Here is an 18,337-nt window from a genome sequence, read left to right as displayed (position 1 = left end):
ATCAAAAGCCCGGGCTTTCTTCGGCCGTATGGGCCGCGAGGTGAACAACAATGCCCGGGCCCCTTCACTTCAAAAGCGGCGATCAGGGGAAAGGCTCCCCCAGTGAAATTTTTTTTCCTCCGCCTTTCATTCCTGGTTTAAAAAAAAAAAAAAAGGCATCAGCGACTCCAGGGCCCGGGCGAGCCTAATGCCCTTTGATGGGGATTGAATTCATTATCTCCAATAACGCAATTGTGCTTGGCCAACGAAAAGAGCAAAGCAGGCTCTCTCCCGCCCGAGGGGCGGGAGGGCGGGCAAGAGCGCTCCGGGACCCGATCGCGGCGCAGTCCCGGCCCGCCGGCCACGGCGGCGGCTCCCCCTGGACGCGGGGGCTCGGGACCGCCCCGGCTGCTGGACCCGGGCGCCGGCGCCGAGGCCGCCGGGGAGGGCGGGGCGGCGCTCTCGTGGGGTTTATTTTCCGTGTCTCCCTTTGCAACCATTCCCCGAGGGCGCCCGCGCAGGCTGGGTGTTTACTCTCCTCCCTCCCGGGCTCCAGCTGCCACGGAGGCCGCGCCGCCCAGCCCCGCGCCCTCGGCCTGGAGCCGGCTTGACTCGCAGCCCAGCACCGATGCACGCGGCTTCCAACCGCCCCTGCCCTGGACCCCTCGGCTCAGGCTCCCCGACTCGCTTTCACGCCGGCCCTCCGCCCTGATCGCCCCACAGCGCGCGCTCCGGGAGCCTGGGCAGCACCGGCCGGGCCCCACGTCCCGCACCCGGGAACGGGCCCCTGGCGCCGGGCGTGCAGCGCCGCCCCCTTCGCTTCCGGCCGCGGGGACCCGGCCGGGACCGCGACCTCCACGCGAGCGCCTGCTCCCGAGTCCCACTGCCATCCCCGCCCTTTCAGCATCCTCCAGCCCCCGCTTCTTCACTCTCCTGAGTGTATGGAGGTGGAAACAGACAAACGGGCACTATCACGTGCCCTCACCTCGTGTGTATGTGTGTGTGTGCGTTTTGTGTGAGAGAGACAGAGACAGAGAGACAGAAAAGAGAGAGAAAAATTCTCTAAGATTCATGACCAAAGAAGACTTTATAGCTTGGTGTGTAAAACAGGAGTTTAGTCGTTTCATCACTGGGCATACTTCTTACACAACACTATTTTTCCCCTTACCCAGTGCTGAAGAAAGCATGTATTGCAGTTTTATTTCAATCATAAAAAGAATAATCATAAACAGAATTAAAGTACTTTTTTTGCAAGAACACTTACAGAATGCTCTATGGTAGTAACCATGGGTTAGAATTAGTCGTTCCCTACCAGTTAGTCATGACTATCCCAATCAGCAAGCTCTCCAGTTTCCCCTTTTTCTTCAGGGAATTAGAGCCAGCACTCAGGCACTATGGGATATATGTACATATATTATATATATATCACAGATATACACCAGCATGCACATACTATGGGATTGTCTGTGTGTGTACACACACACAATTAGATATGCTGACTTAGAGAAGCACCCACAAGACCTTCTCATCCACAAGGCTGTCCTCAAAGCAGAAAACAATAAATTAAGTAATCTGCTGATTTAGGGTAAACCAAGTAAAGCATTTCAGATTTAAGACTTCCGGCTAGGCATTCTTCTCATCATGAGATATGGGAAGTCAGTTCGTTAATTCCCTCCAGCATTAAGTGGAGCAACCTTTACAAATTCAGCCTCTGGAGCTCTGTCCACTCCCTTCAATTCTGAGGCCTAGGCCCTTGCGGGAGGGGGAGGAGACAAAATTCCATGGTGATAGGTAAGATTAAAAACAAGATTTCAGTTCTTTCTTCCTTCCGTTTTCTTTTCTTTTTCCTTTCTTTTTGTCTTATAGAACAGCATCCTGAATATAACTTTCATTAAAGCATACATTTACTTTTGTGAAGCCTTTATGGTTTTCCTTTACACCAAAAAAGATGTAAAACATTTACCTTGCAGATATCTGAGTCTCTAGTAAAGAAGCCTATGGAAATGCTATTCTTTAGATGAGTTATTAAACTCCAAATACTTATTACAAGTTATCAAAGAATGAGTGACTTCTCTTCTGGACCCTTACCCCACTTTTTATTAACTTACTAAAGAATAAGTTTGAATTATGGTGACTGGTACATTGACAGTGTGGTGTCACTTCAGTCACCTTTTACAAAACTCTTTTTGTAACATCAAGTGAAGGTGTAATCTTCATCCTCAGTTTGACTCACTGTCCCACACCTGGGGGACTGCTGGGCTTCCTTAGCCTACACATCATCATACGTTTAGAAATCCTGGGGAGAGAAAGGCATTTTTACAGGGTGAAGATGGCAGTGACTTAAATTCTACAGATTCACAATTTGAGTAAGAGTTTAACATAACCTGTATGACCCGAATAAGTGATATGTAGGTATAGCTATTTGGGAATTAATTTGAATGATATTTTGAGGATTTCAGAGGAATCAAATTCTGAACTCAGAGTAAGAATCATTCCATGAATAACAATACATTCAAAACAACTACCAAAAAAGCTTTAATTCTGATATATATCCACCAGAGCACAGAAGCTACAGGAGAGTCCTGTGGTTTATCACATAAACAATTTGCCTAGTGCCAGAGCACACATAAAGGATTATGTGACTTCATGTGAGCAGGGCACCATAGGATGGATGAATTACTAAAGAAAAGATACCCTAATGTTCACGTGGATGTGTTTGGCCATGAAACAAAATTAGAAGGGGAGGAAATGTAAAGTATTTAACTAGAAATGAAAATTCAGTGTTATCTAAAGTGCAACCCCAAAGCACACTTCAGCTGTGAGAGTCACTGAATCATGGGACCATAGACTATCGTGATGGAAGAGGCTTTATTATGTTTTCTAGTCCACTAACCTGCAAGATGACTCCCCTCAGAGTTTTCCCAAGGCAGGTCCAGATTAGATTTAAATGTCAAGAATTGGAGGACTCCCACTTCTTGAGTTTATCAGTGTAATAGAGAAATACTATATTCGCAGTGGAAAACGTTTACCAATGGAATATTTTCTCTGATATTTAGGTAAAATCAACTTACATTTTAAGTATGTCTCTTCGAGGATCCATTTTTATTAGGTCTCAAACCTGTTTCAGATAACTGAATGCCTGTCTAACTATTTATTTAGCCAACCTATACATATTTACTTTCTTTAGTTCCCACCTAAGATTGATCCAAATAAAGTGCCCCACGTGGGAAAACACCTCTAACGTGTATAAGCATTTGACTTTCCATTCTCAATACTTAGAGGGGAAAAATAAAGTTAAACCTCAACAATTCCTTTGAATTACACCAGCATTATAAACAGGAGACTTGCTCCATTTGTGAGACGTCACCTAAACACTAGGTCATGCAACCTCTTCACCATTTAAGTATGACTATGGTAAGAAGTCAAAAGAATTCAGCTTCTCAAAATGTGGTAAGTTCTTAAATTATAAGAACAGGAACCTAGAAACCAACCTAGGGTTTGGTTCATTTAGAAGAAATACTGTTCCTCATACTAGAGAGAATTTAGAGTATTTGTTAACTGTGGCCCATTGATTTACATGTGGCTTATCAAGAAAATATTATGTTCGAGTTTTATATGGTAAAGAGTTCGAGGAAGTTCATTATAAAATTTCTAAAGAGAAGTTCAACTTTTAAATTTCAACTGCACAGATGCAGCAGCTAGAGCTTCAGAGCTGCATTGTGGTTTGGCATCTCAGACTCAAAAACCAGACTCTGGGCTCCCAGGGCTCCAAAGGATTCACCCACTTTCTCTGCGGTGACCACTGGGCCATGCTATGCCAAGGATTAACACTCCAGACTACACCTGTCTCTTAAGTTACAACGTCTTTGCTGAGTCAGGCAATTAGAAAGGAAATGCTTATTGAGTCTGACAAATAATTCACATTGGAAGTATAATCATAGTAAGAGTAGACTATGAGTTAAGTAGGTAGAACAAACGAGAAATGAGAAATGATCTCCATTGCATTTCACTCAGCTTGTAAAATAGACTAGGTGAAAAGGAAAATTGGAATTGTAATTAAAATGAAAGGTTGTAAGGCCCCTGATGACTCAAAGGGTAGCACTAAGCAGTTGCGTAATAATATTATAGTCTATATAAATGCATTGAATACAAGATTGCAAAGATATCCTCTTTTCCCAAGTTGGCTGTTGGATTCTGAGATGAGCAGGTTCTCCCCAATTCTTGTTTCACAGGGCAGAACAAATGATACTGTTGGGTTACTATTTAATTCTCTGTATAATGAATACAACTTTAAAAATATTCAAAAAGCCTTCTTAAATGAAGTGCGGTGTGCACTTTTTCAGGACTTATTTTCAAGTCTCACATTCACTTACAGTTATTACCAGATGATACTGTTGGGAATAACCTGGGATTTTAACAATAGGCACAAATGAACTTTAATGGACTAAAACATGGCCTTTTTTGTTTTAGCCTTATCTTCGGCAACAGAAGGAGTCGTGTAGCCAGTGTTCAACCTGAAAAATAAAAATATAAAACATAGTGAGATCCTTCTGGACTATGCTCAAGACCCCTAAAAATGGAGTTATTGTGAGGGGTAATAACGATTACCAGGCTGTGACTAAAAAAAGAAAAAAAAATTTCTTTAGTGTTTTCAACTTAGGGGGTAAACTTGTTTTCAAAAGAAACAAGGAAATACAGAAGGCCAAGGAGATGTGAGGGCTGAAAAGACGAGGGGAAGGGAAGAAGAGGTACCATAGCAGAAAAAGCAGAAAGCACAGTATTGGGTCTTATATATAGACTCACAGTCCAGGGGACTGAGGGAGCGAGAGATGGGACGGGGGCAGATTAATGGCTGGAGAGAGCCAGACAGCGCGCGCTGAGGAAGGGCCGGCGTGAAAAGATTTGGCGTCGTCATGGCAACGGGCTCAGCCCTGCTCCCCCTGAAGCCCATTCAGCTCTGAGCTGCCGGAACACGTTTTTAATTAAAGCGTATAAAAGTTGTTTTGTAAGGACTTCTCCTCATCCGATAGATTTCCAAATGGTTAATCAGGCTTCATCTCCTTTTGATGCTCACAAGAGCATGGGCTACTGCTGCACAGAAACCGCCGCCGCCGCTGCTGCAGCCGAGTGAGTTATCTCTCAATCACATCTAAGAGCGGGAAGGAGCGGGGGCGTCTCGTTGTGTAGACACGTATAAACAGAGAACTCAAGCAGGAGTGCGGGCTCCGTTCTTATGACTGTAAGTGCAAGCGTTCATTCTCTTTGCTCTAGATACTGTGGAATTCGTCCTTCTAGATGGCTATTGTCTCTGGTTGATGTTCTATTCAGCCTTTGAAAACAGCAAGGTTTTTTTTTTTTTCCTTTGAGAGACATAGCCCAAAAGCCAAAATAAAAGATAGACGTTATTTGTTCCAAACAGTATTTAATCTAGCCTAAGTACCCCAAGAAAAAGATTTGCACTACTCATGTAAAAAGATGGCAACCCATCCCCCTCCTTTTTTTTGAGAGAGAGTAAAAGGGATCTCACTCCTAAATCCTTGTAAATTCACTGCATACAGCAACAGTTGCATTTTCTTCTTTAATAAAATGGATAACTTAATAGAAAATGGCAGTTTATTGTCGAGTCACTAAACAACTTCATGACAGATGACTGGAACCTTCTCCAGGCTTTTTCATCTCCTTTCTCCTAAATCTTGACAGATGATCTTCGTTTCTAACTTCACTGAAAAGGAAACCAAAAAAAAGGATTGTACCTGCTATCCATCCCTTCTTCTACTCCATATTCCAACTCCACATTTCCGTTTCTGAGCCAATACCTCCTCTCCTAGGGCCAGGAGGAGGGGTCCTGCCTCCCCCCAGGGCAAACATACCCACCGAAGTTTGAGTCCCAGATGCTCTTTTCTGGATTTCACTGCCTCACCAGCATCTTTACTGTTTTTGTTCCCAATGGCTTCTTCTCCTCAGCTTTAAACATGTAATAGCCATCTCCATTTTAGGGGGGAAAATTCCTTAAACTGGTTTCACAAAATCATCTAGTTAACTTTCCCTTGCCCTCCTTTTCACCGCTAGACTTTTCAAATGCATGGTGTTCCCCCACGGGCTCTGCTTCTCCACAGCCCTGCAGTCTGATCTGTGGCCCCTAAACCCTCTTTCTTGAAGATCATCTGTGATCCCTTGGTTCAATGATGTTTTTACTCCATTTTTTTTTTTCCTGAGTCTTAAATAGTCCTAACAGTTCTGAATATTCTTAGCAACGTTGAACACTTTCCCACCAAGGACCCCCTGGTGCCAGCCCGTCTTCATTCTCTGCCTCTTCTTGACTGCTTCTCTGTCTCTATAACTGTCTTCCCCGTCTAGTCCAACCTCCACCATAGCTCGCCAAGGCCAAGGCCAAGTCCATTGGCTTGAGAGAGAAAAAAATAGCCCCTCGCCTTCAGAAACTGGCTTGACACTCCAGTGAGGCTGTGGTGTATTAGGAATTGGTCTGACACTCACAGTTAGGCCAAGGTGTTTTCCTGTCAAACACAAACAATTCTTCTGAACACTAAACAAGCCCAATCTATAACGATAGAGAAGCGACACAAATGCAGGACCACTTTGTGTGTGTGTTTTACAAATTACAGCTTTAGCTTTGTTCTGGCCTTCCCTCCTCCTAGATAAGATTTCTTAACATACCCACCTAATCACAGAATTACGCCCACATCCCGACAGCATCCGATCCAAAGTCCCACTTTCTTGAACCCTCCCCCAAATCACCTCACACAAGCCCCGATCCTATAAGTCCTTTCTAACACCCTCTTCCTGAAATGCCATACAGTTCCCTAAGATGCATGGTCTCCCTTATTTGCAACAAGCAGTAAATCCAATGTGTTCAACTACAGATATGTCCCTGATGGTCTTTGGCTGGAGGACATTGATAGGTCCTTTGTTCCTTTGTTTCATGGCCTGAGCTGTCACGTATGCTAAGCTAAAAGTCCATCCCAGTCCTCCCACAAAACTCCCATCTTATTTCTATACCTGTCTATAAGGTATTTCCACGAATTTTCAATAAACTTAACTTACAGCAACACAGTTCTCTCAGTAACAAGGCATGACTCCTGACTTCCATATTTTTCTCATTCTTTTAGTCACTCAGGCTTGAAAAGCCATAGTTGTCATTGACTCACCCCTCTTAGTGCCCATACACCTGCAATTAATTAATGTGCCTTATCAATACCCCCATTACCCAAAGCTTTCTTTCCTTGAGATTCCAAAGGTCATAATTTTAGTCCATACTACTTTCTACCATCTGTTGAAATAGCCTCCAGAATCTTTTTAGCCAATTCTTGTCTGTACACCATTTCTAGCCTAATATTCCTGATCAATAGGTTTCAGTGAACACAAATACGTCCTAACCTCTTGAGGCCAGAGTTTTCACAGAGGTAAAATTAGGAATTACATATGAATAAATAGTATGATTTGCCCCCCTTATAAAAGATAAATGTCATTGCTGCACACATGGAACGGGGAGAGCAAGAATGCCCTGGTCACCACAGGACTGGGTTCATGTGTTGGGATCTATTCTTTGAGAAATATAGAGAAAGTGAGGTGCATTTAGAAGATTCTGGATATAGATAAGAACTGAACATGCCTCCCGAAGGATGGTTTAGCCTGGGGGTGTTTGGCCATAGAATAAAAGATTTCTGTTACATTTGAAGGACATTACAGTTATTTCAAGCATGTGTGAGAAAGATTAGGATAATTTATGGCACGTGATTGCAGAGGGCAGAATTAGGGCCAGAAGTAGAAACTGGAGAGGATTACAGCTCCACATAAGGCCATTTGCAGCAGTATAGACAGAGTAGGCCATCTCAGCAAAGAGTGAGCTTCCCAGCATTGAGCATTCCAGTGTAGACTAGATGACCACTTGGGTATACGTTTCCCTTGAATTCGTGCTTTATTTATTTAGCTGTGATCTTTAGACTTTCAACTACAATAGATTTGTTTCTTTTGAACAAGATAAACTATTTATTTCATGTATTTTATTTTCCCTTAAATGGTCACTATTCACTGATCTCATCTCACATATTGACCTTTCCTGGTGCTCTCACTCTTTCCTCTGTGATCACATTCCATTTGCCTAATCAACTCCCCTTAGTGGAGTTCTGCTTGTGATATCTTCTCATGTTTTGCTGGGCATTTAACTCTAGGTTGTTGACTTTTTTACTTTTAGTACTTTAAAAATGCTGTTTCATTTTATTCTGGTTTCTGTCTCTCTCAGAAGTCAATCGCCAGTCTTATTGTTACTATTTAGAAAGTAATATGTCTTTTTTTTCTCTTTTTAAAGTCTCTGTCTGGTAATTTCAACACTTGGGTCATCTCTGGGTCTGATTCTGTTAACTATTTTGTCTTTTCATATGGGTGTTTTTTCTTTCTTTTTAATGTGTCTTGTATTTTCTTAAAAACTAAATGCCAGATATTGTGTACAAAAGAACAGTAAAGGGGCCAGCCTCATGGTGCAGTGGTTAATTTGCACATTCCGCTTTGGCAGCCCAGGGTTCACTGGTTCGGATCCTAGGTGTGGACTTACACATCGCTTATCAAGCCATGTTGTGGCAGGCATCCCACATATAAAGTAGAGGAAGATGGGCATGGATGTTAGCTCAGGGCCAATCTTCCTCAGCAAAAAAAGAGGAGGATTGGCATCAGATGTTAGCTCAGGGCTAATCTTCCTCCAAAAAAAAAAAAAAAGGAACAGTAGAAACTGAGGTCATGTCCAAAATGGGAATACCTCTGTCAGGCTGTTAGTTTGGGGATCTGAGTGAATTTAGTCAGCCTTCAAGGTGAGTTGGGTTTGTGGTTGCTGTGGTTGTCTTTAGTGGACCCACACACTTCAAATTCCTCCAGGGGTGGGCTTGACTGCCACGACCTTGTAGTTTGTGTGAGGTCTGGAGCTCTCAGTCTCTCTGCTCCACCCTCAGATTTCAGCAGGTGCTCTATGCCTGAGCATGGAGGGAGCTATTTCCATGGTTTTGCTCCTCCTCCAGCAGTACATGGCTGTTAGCTGTACTAGATTCAAGGCTCCCCGTGGGGCAGGGGAGGGGTTTCTCAGCTCTCCTGCTCCCGTCTGAGTCTTAGGCAGGCCCTGTGCACCTGTTCCAGTGGCAGACAGTCTCTGCCTCCTGCTCAGTGCAGGGTCTAGGGCACAGGCAGGTTCCATGTCCCTTTCTCCAAATTCTGCTTGTGTTGGTGGGTGTCTTAGATGTGAGCGAGTTTGGGAAGATCACCTTGGTCTTATGAAGCCAGTCTATTTACAATTTTTCCTTACTCCATGGCACAGCTTCCCAGGATCTGAATCAAAAGCTGAGTCTCTCCTTTTTGGTGAGACTTGCAGTACAATTTTTGTCTTCCCAGCATCACGGGACTGGCAAATTCTCTCTTAGCTTTTCGTCTTCTTGTGTTTTTTACTCAGTTTCTCTGTTTCTTGTCCTGAAGCTAATCTCTTAGAAATCAGAAAATGCCTTTAGGGAAAATTATATATAGACCATTGGTCTCAGCTATCTATAGTTTTTTTCTCTTGATCTTGGCCCCTCATATCATAGCTGCTTAATTGAGCCCTGAACTCCATTTTTTGTTTCCCCAGCCCAGTTAAACTGCCACAAGCTCAAGAATGCTGCTTTGAACGTTCTCTTGAATCAGTGAATGCCCCAAGGGAAGAACACAGCTGAGAATGCAGGACTCCCCTCCACCCATCTCCTTCTCTCCAAGATCTTGGCCCTCGAGTCCTGGTTGCACTGTTGTTTCCCAGTGCCTTCAGATTTTGTTTTGTTTTCCTTAGTATTTCATTCAGGTTTTATAGTTATTCTCAGTGACTGAATTAATCTCCTTCTAGCACCTCTGTTACAGCCAGAAGACAACGTTGCCTTATTATATTCTAAACCCGAGCCCCTAACCATCAAGTCTTGGTGATTCTTATAAAATCCTCTTAATTACCTTGTGTTCAAGCCTCACATTCACTTTCTTCCCATAGTTTATGTATTGGCATATAATTGAGGTCATGTTATGGTAGCATTTATTTTTCCATAAACTTTGGTTGATTTGTCAATAAAGATCATCTGGTTATATATTATAATTTATAGAAGAGTTGAATATTTTGATACTACTTAGTCCAGTATGTTTTTTTTGCCTAAGAGGAGGAAAACTACAGATTAACATCATCATGAAGAGTAAACCTTCACACTTGGAAGACAGATCAGTGTACAGGATTTGTATTGGAGTTTACATAGTTTTGATTAGATAATGTCCTTAACAGAGGAATCTCATAGAGAGGCAAGTTGGATAAGTATATATTCGATTCAAATTAATATAGTAATTGAACAATACATAGAAAATAAATACTGTGATACATGAACCTAGGTTAAGCAAGTTAATCAAAAAATTCTCTTGCAAATGGATTTTAACCTGAGTTCTAGCTAGCTGGAGTGATAGTAAACTGTGCTGGTGGAAGTGAAGAGGTAGAATGTTCTAGAAGTGAAGGACATTTTTAAGCTAAAGATTGTTGATAAATAGCAAGAAGATGGAAGATTAGGGAAGAAATGGAAATACATTAGTATTAAACAGTTTTATAATATCTACAGAAAGGGGAGAAATTTGAAAAGGAATATAATCTGAGCTCATATTGAAAGCTAACACATGTAGGACTGGTTGAAAGAAGGAAGTGACTGGAGTTGAGTGATCCTTTTAAGAAGGAAGCTGTAGTATGGCCACCATCAGACTGAGGTAGCAATGAAGGTAAAGTGGAAGGATTTGATTAATACTATAACTTGCAGCATCTTTTGGTGGAATGAATGGAGATGAAGACAGGGGAGAGTTTAAGAGAATAAATACAAGGAAGCCAGATACCATTTTTTTCTCAATGTCATTTTAAGAAAGTTAAGCTGAGGAAGTGACAAATTGTATTCTTGCAGATCGTGGCAGGAGGGAACGTCACGGCAGGGAGGATAAAAGTTTTGGGTGCTGTCTTTGTCTAATTTAATTTCAGGAGATGAATCTCCATTTGAGATTAATTTATTCATTATTGCAATCAACACATTTGTTGAACAATTCCTACGTGTAAAGCATTATAATAGATACTTACAGATGATTCTTGATCTCAAAGAATTTACAGTCTGATAGGAGTGATGAGATAAAACAATTATTTAACTCTGGGGAAAAGTAGAAAATGGCAGTTTCAGTTCCTGGCTCAAGAAAGGTTTGTTGAATGAAAGAATGAAGGGCAGAGAGCCACACATAAAATACTAAGAGTTGAGACGAGAAGTTATTTATCCATGAGAAGATCAAGAGAGGCTTTCATAAGGAATATGACAACTGAGCAAGACCATAAATGTCAGATAGGACTTAGATGTGAGACTGCAGGGAGCGGGTAATGCCAGGTGGAGGTAACAGTGTCTGGAAGTGAAAGTTAGAAAGTTCAGGGTGCATAGAAGAAAAGGTGAAGTTGAAGCGTGAAAGAGGGTCCTCAGCGAGATCCAGCTGAGGGAGTAGGCTGGAACAAAAATCTGGAGGGCCCTGGATGCTCTAAGGAATGTGGAGTTTATTCAGAAAGTAATATTTAGCATTAGAAAGATAATGTATGGATAACAAAATATTTGAATCACTTGTGGATGTACAATTAGAAGTCTAAAGAGAAAGGAGGAACAGAAGAGTTGGGGCTCAAAGTCATTCATAATGCAAACGTGCAGATTCATCCCTCCTTCCAGTGCTCAGGCTCTTGTTCAAAGGATTCGTGTTACTGAGCTCATACAGGTAGAGTGCAATTCATTCACTAGCACTCAGCCAAAAAAAACTCCTTACTGTCATTAGCACTTAATTATGCTATGCGATGTGAAATTCCTTATTAAATCTTTTCAGAGGCAGCAAGTAAGAAGAGTTAGGAAGCAATTTCCTAGGAAAAGTAGTTTATATTTACTGTCTCCATTTCTACGTTTTTCATTCACTGCAATCTGGATTTTGTCTCTCATTATAATAGAAACTGCTCTCATTAAAGTCACCTTGGACTCCTGAATCACCAATCCCAATGGCACTTTGCTCAAACGCCGCCTCCTCTAAGAAGGTTTCCTTAATCTCATAGACAGGGAAGATACCCTTTCACCCGTTACGCTGAAGCCCTCTGAGCCCACCTCTGTGATGGTACCTATCGAACTGTATTACAATTATTGACAGCCGTGTCATTCCCTCTGGACTGTGACTTCCATGAGGGCAGAAAGTGTGTCTTATTCAACTTTGTATTCCCAGCACCTGGTATGATGCTGTCTGAATTATTGATAAATGCAAACAATAAACTCCCCTCTATTATCTCTCTCAATTCTCTCCTCAAGATACACTTTTAGAAAAATACTGAAGACTTCCAAATATAATCAGAATAGAAACTGTCCTGAAGACTTCCCAATGTCACTAGAATAGAAACATTTCCTCTGAGAACACTACTTTCACCTTCATTTGTACTGTAAATTATCTGTCATTAAATGATTAATATAGTAATAAAGCTTAGATGATTCACAATTGAGTCTCTTGCCCTCTAACCCTCATCCACTGCTACAGTCCCTTATCCACACTTCTTGTGACTCTACCGTGTTGGGGTTTCCTTGGGTAAGGACTATTTAGATTTAGCTAAATATTTTTAAATATCTGCTGTGCTCAATGTGTTCTAGTTAGTGCTGGAGATTCAAAGATAAATAATAACTAATAAAAATAAACACCTATGAAATTTATGGTATTGTTTATTATTTCTAATTTCATCTGACATAGTTTTTTCTAGTAATAAAGCTCATGGTCAATAAACATCTCAGTATTTTATTATTCTGATTGATTGTTTTGCTACATCCCTAGATCTTTGAAATTTAATATGCGAAGACCACTCTTGTCCACATTTTTATAAACACATACACGCACACAACCTCTTTTATGCAATTTTGCAAATACTTTGGGATTTACTAACATTGATACATCTGGCAACTTGGAATTCTCTTATCTTTGGTTTTCTCTCTCTCTTTTGCTCCTTTGTTTCAGTTTTTGCTAAATTGTCTCTTCCCATCATCTACAAAGTCCGCACTTTCATTCTTTTCTTTGATTCTGGTTACTATCTCCCTTTTCAATCTTCTACTTAACTATCATCACTTCTCCCATTATCTTGTTATCTATTATGTTGATCATTTTACTCCTAGGAAAGATCTTCCTAGGGCTATCTTATGGTAGGACCATGAATGAATGATATAACTATATAGGCATCTATATATGCCATGAAGGTAGTCATCCAAAATCATCCTTGGAAAAATTTGGAAAATGTGGGGGCAGCATTTAGCAAGGGAACAGAAGTATAGGGCAGCTATCTTTTAAGAAAGTTAGTATCATATTGGTATCTAATACAGTGCAAAGTCCAAGAGAACGAAGGAATTGAGTCTGAGAGGTAAATTAAAGTTTTTCAATTGTCAACTCGTTATTGTTCCATGTGAGTTTATAATTTCCATGAAAAAACGATACATATTATGAATTAAATGTCAATAACAGCATATTATCAAGCGTTAACAAGTGGTAGAGACTAAGCTTCGATGATTGTCATATGAGGGTTGGGTGAGGTGGAACCAATAAATGTAGGCGGGGCTGAGGTGGAGAACAGTGATGCCCTGATTTGATATCCCTTGTGATAAATATCCCAGTGTCCTAAATGTATGGTGTATATAGTCCATATTTTTAAAAAACATATCTATCCAACTAATTTCAACATTACAATGTATATGAAATATACTATGTGATAAGGAAATGTGTGACCAAAGGAATCTGTAAATGTTTTGCTATGGTTTTTTTTCGTTCTGCTAAGAAATTTTCAATTTAATAATACTGAAGATATTTTATAAAAATACTGAAGTTATTTTGAGTAGAGTAGTTGAGTACACCTCTATTTAAAGATCATATTCATATTTTTTAAAATAAATGAATATCTAAGCTTGTATTCAAATTTAGTTTGTGGTTTTTCCTCAGTGTAACGAAAGTCAATTTTGGATAATTACGAGTTTGTTGGTAGATGCTATTAAAGAAATTTTAAGTGTTCATATAACCACTACTTTTTTAAATGTCAACTTAAAAAATATTTTTGGAAATACTTTCCTCAATGCTTGTAAACACCTGGTCTGTATGACGGGGTAGGGGAGCAGCAGTGGAGTTTTGCTTTTGCTTTTAGAAAGAAACTTTGGAGCATCTGTGCATTTAGATCCATTGAAAGCATTACAAAGACTTTGAAAACAGACTGAAAGAAAGCAGAGGTCCAAAATCGGTCTTTCTAATATACCGCAACATCATTCCTGACGTAAACTTTTCTTACTTCTAATTATTCTTTACTTCTAATAAAGTATAAACTATGCATACATGACAAGGTTTGCTTGTAAGAGAATCTTAGAGCAGATTTTCAGGAAATAAAATTTTCAGGAAATGAAATATTTTTTACAATGTACTATTTGTTCAAACAACATAATGAACAATAAGATATATTGGTATAAGTTGGCTATACATTTATTTAATTTTAAAGATATCAGAATTAATATATTACATAAAACCACTCCTCCTTGAAGCAAAGCGTAACTGTTTGTCACAATTATTTTAATATACTTCTCTTCTAAGATCTATTTTAAACTCAGGGAAGCAAGGTTTGGAATGGGAAGAGTTAAAAAGCACGAAGCAACAGTAACCCCATTTAGATAAGGGGATAGATGGGCGGAGCAAGGGAACAATACACTAAAGTGCTTTTTGCTCACAGATCTTGGTTCAAATTAAGGTTAAATTCCAAAGAAGGATGTGTTTTCCCCATGTGGAGTCTTAAAGGACATGCCTTTGTTTCCAGCTTCCCAGAGAAGATATATGTTAACACAAACAAACCATTTCATAATAAATTTACCTTTTATAGAGTGACTAATGCCCTGTGGAGATAAGGTGGACTCTCAGTCACCTGTGTTTAATCCAGGCTGAAGAAATTGTGCCAAGGGCACACTGACGAAACTTTATTCCTTTGGAGAGGATGGCAGGAACTTGGTAGAGAGCGGAAAGGGTCTTGGTTTTAAAAGTCTCATTGGGATGACTCTGCCTTCCCCACTGTGAACACAGTTCAGCATTTATGTACTTTGGAAGGACAAAGAGGTGAGGTAAGCCTGCCAAAATTTGACCTGTGTTTCTGGGAACCTGTTAGTAGGTCAACTGTTACAAATGGAAGAGAAATGCAAAGGAGTAGTGGGTCCTAGAAATTTGGGAGCTGGACTACAAATAGTTTTATTAAAGTCTGCATACTGTCTCTTCTAGATCTCAAGGGAGGTGACATGATATTTAAAACGCCACAGAGGATCACTATTATTCAACCAAATCAGGCTTTGGTGTGGAGTAGGGGTGGGACATGGAACAGCATAGAGAAAGATAACCCTTTTCTGCTAGAAATATTTACTTTACAGTTAACAGATAGAAAAAGATATTTTTGGAATTTTACCTGGGGTCTTTGTGTAACAACAGTTTATCAATCTCTTCCTTCTAAGACAGATTATTTCTATAAATAGTGTTTTTCTGTCCTTTCCCCTTTCTTTATCTTTATATTATTCTTTATTAACTAGAGGCCTAATTCTTAAGTTTCTATTCTTGCAAAATGTCTCTGAATTTGCGGCTGGGTAATTCACTCACTGAACATATAAATCCCTTTTCCATGTGCAAATCCTACTGACCTCAATTGAAGATGTAAAAATTAGTCGTGAGGCATGTGAAGGAATTCCTTTTTGAGAGAGGGAAATAAAACCCACTCATGTCAATTGTATCAGACATATCTAATTATACAGAATACAAGGTTTAGTTTATTTCTTATATTTATGAATTTATCCATGAGGGAAGGCTTAGGAAATCTATTTGAAATTGAAATAAAATAGAATAGCATCCTGCCCTCCTCCCCCACTCACTAAAAAAGGAGACGCTGACATAGAAGAAACTTGATTTTAAGTTGCCGTATGAGAATTTTTGAAACATCTCTAGTTTATCAATCTGCAGCTCACTAATATTGATTCTAGACAAAATGAAGTATCATGACTTATCCTGTGCTACTCATTTCTTTATAGTGCCAAATTTCCTTCTTGTGCTGTGAATTAAATAAAAAAAAAAATACTCCTTCCATGTTTTTATGTTAGCCAGTGACTAACAGGAGAAAACTCTCCTGACCCTAGACTGCTGGACAAGAGAGACGAGGTTTCTCTTCTCAGGCTTTGTAATAGCAAATCCAAATTTCAGAAATCCATTACCTATTCTGAGAGGAACACCACAAGGGGGCAGGTGAATCCAGGCAAGGTCCCAGGTGAGAGGGTCCCCATATTGGGATTTCTGGTCAAAGGAGGGGAGATGAAATGAAAATAGAAACCACTCTAAGGATAATATTTCTTCATGAGCATAAGCATTAGATCTGGATCGTTCACATGAAATCCTATTTAGAGTATATCCAAAGACATCATTAAATATACAAAGAAAATAAATGAAAGAAACCAAATCAATGTAGTCACACACTGAAAGTGTGCACTATATTTACAAAAGCCGATAGTATTGTTTTACCGAGAAGAGAAAGACTCCAGCTGAGCAGAAATGCAAAATTTACTACAGAGCAACTAAGGTGTGCTTTGAAAATAAATTACAACCAGATAGGCAGAGTACCAAATAATTAAAAAGACGCGTGAGAAGTCACCTGTGCTTCAAAGTGATCTCAATAACCAACAACTTCCTAACAGAAGAATAAACTTTGAATAATAGAGCTCAAACAGTTTTTTCTCCCTAACACCAAAAGTGAGAAATTTATTTCAGGCCTTGTAGGAAAGATAAAAGTTGCTGCTTAAAAAGGTAATTTGAAGAGTCTGCTTTGATTTTTACTAGAAATTAAACTTAGCCTAACAACAGGAGGCAGAAATTGATATTAAAAAATTAGTTCTTCTAAACAAATATTTTAAAATTGACACCAGGCATCCCCTGTGAGAATGTCAATGGCAGTATCTTCAATGGCCAACATATATACATACCTCCTATGCAAAGGAGCCAGGATTAATTCTCTCTGACAAAGCTGGAAATTATTGCCAGGGTCCCTTTTATATCTCACGAAGGAAACACATTTAAATATTTGATGTGGGTAGATAGTATATTATTTCATCTTTTATAGATTTATAAAATGAAATGCATATACTATTATAGCACAATATAGTATAATATATATAGTATAAAATAGTATAGTACAACAAAAATAGTATACGATATAATACAGTGTAATAAAGTGTGCAAGTTTTATTTCTTTCTGGTAGCTTTTGTTTAGTTTCTAATAATAATTAGAATTTCCAAAATGAGCTTTTAAGTGGCTTCTCTTATTTATGATAAAATTAATTTCTTTTTGGGCCCCTGTAACAATTTTCTATAGCAGTGACGTAGAAGTCCCTTCTTCTATTATAAATCTATTGATTGATGAGGTCTCTCATAGACGTCAGGGCAAGCTAGGTGTTAGAAGTTGGGGTGCCAAGATGAGTAATCCTTCTGTTCCATCATGACATATTTTGGTTTCACGGTGCCACAGGAGTCAACACTAGCCAAACTATTAAGCCTATTTTTAAAGCAAAGCTCTGGACTCAAATGTAAATACTCATTCTTATGTCACCTTAACAAAGTCTATTTTTCTCAAATTCACCCATTCTTCGTGTGTATATGTGTATGTAAATATACAGACACATACATAATATACACTCATACACATAAACTTATATACACATGTATACACATACTTACATACAGGATGCAATCCATCGGTGACATTTTAGGTTATTCTTTCTCCTGTTTTCAGTCTGTGAGTGAGCTTTCTCTTCCTTATCTTTCTTTATCCCAAGTAATTGCAGGGTCCTCATAAGCTTTGTCCCCTACAGGACATGGAGGCAGTTTCTGCAATGCTTGAGATAATAATGCTTTGATTTGTCAAAGTGAAAAGTTGGATGGCTTTTAAAAGCTGACCAGTCCAGGGTTATTTGCACATAGTAGACGTTCAATAAATATTTGTTGATTTGATTTATTCTAGGGTAAAGAACTGGGTAACAACCTTTGTTTTTCCTTCACTGATGTGCTGTGGTTGATCCTGTGTACAAATGCATTTGGGAGTAAATATTAACGGTCATGGTCATTGAAGACATTTTAGAGAAAAAAACTAGATCTACCGGCTGTTAGGAACAGTACGGACAACTACTCTAAGTAGTTATAAAATAATAGATGACAAACACCATAAAATAGGGGCTAACTGAAGAGCATTCTGATAGAGTATTCCGAAACCAAGTGCCTACCCCAT

At 39.6% G+C, this 18,337-nt stretch overlaps 1 long non-coding RNA gene across 3 annotated transcripts; it reads right to left on the bottom strand.

Annotated features, from left to right (window-relative positions):
• Positions 1-1,042: 1,042 nt before the first annotated feature.
• LOC103551697 (uncharacterized) lies at positions 1,043-18,136 on the bottom strand. Of its 3 annotated transcripts, none has more exons than XR_545057.2 (3): positions 17,791-18,038; positions 4,783-5,701; positions 1,043-4,493 (listed from the first exon to the last, which is right to left on the bottom strand). It is a non-coding gene; the product is annotated as an uncharacterized lncRNA (long non-coding RNA). The 3 variants fall into 3 exon arrangements; XR_545058.2 differs by having other exon boundaries at positions 1,811-4,493; positions 5,507-5,701; positions 17,791-18,136; XR_011542461.1 differs by lacking the exon at positions 1,043-4,493 and having other exon boundaries at positions 4,595-5,701.
• Positions 18,137-18,337: the final 201 nt, after the last annotated feature.

Source organism: Equus przewalskii, chromosome 1, assembly GCF_037783145.1.
Source record: "Equus przewalskii isolate Varuska chromosome 1, EquPr2, whole genome shotgun sequence".
Lineage (NCBI taxonomy): Eukaryota > Metazoa > Chordata > Mammalia > Perissodactyla > Equidae > Equus > Equus przewalskii.
The sequence above is the reverse complement of the archived record's forward strand: the minus strand, read 5'-3'. Positions and strand labels throughout refer to the sequence as shown.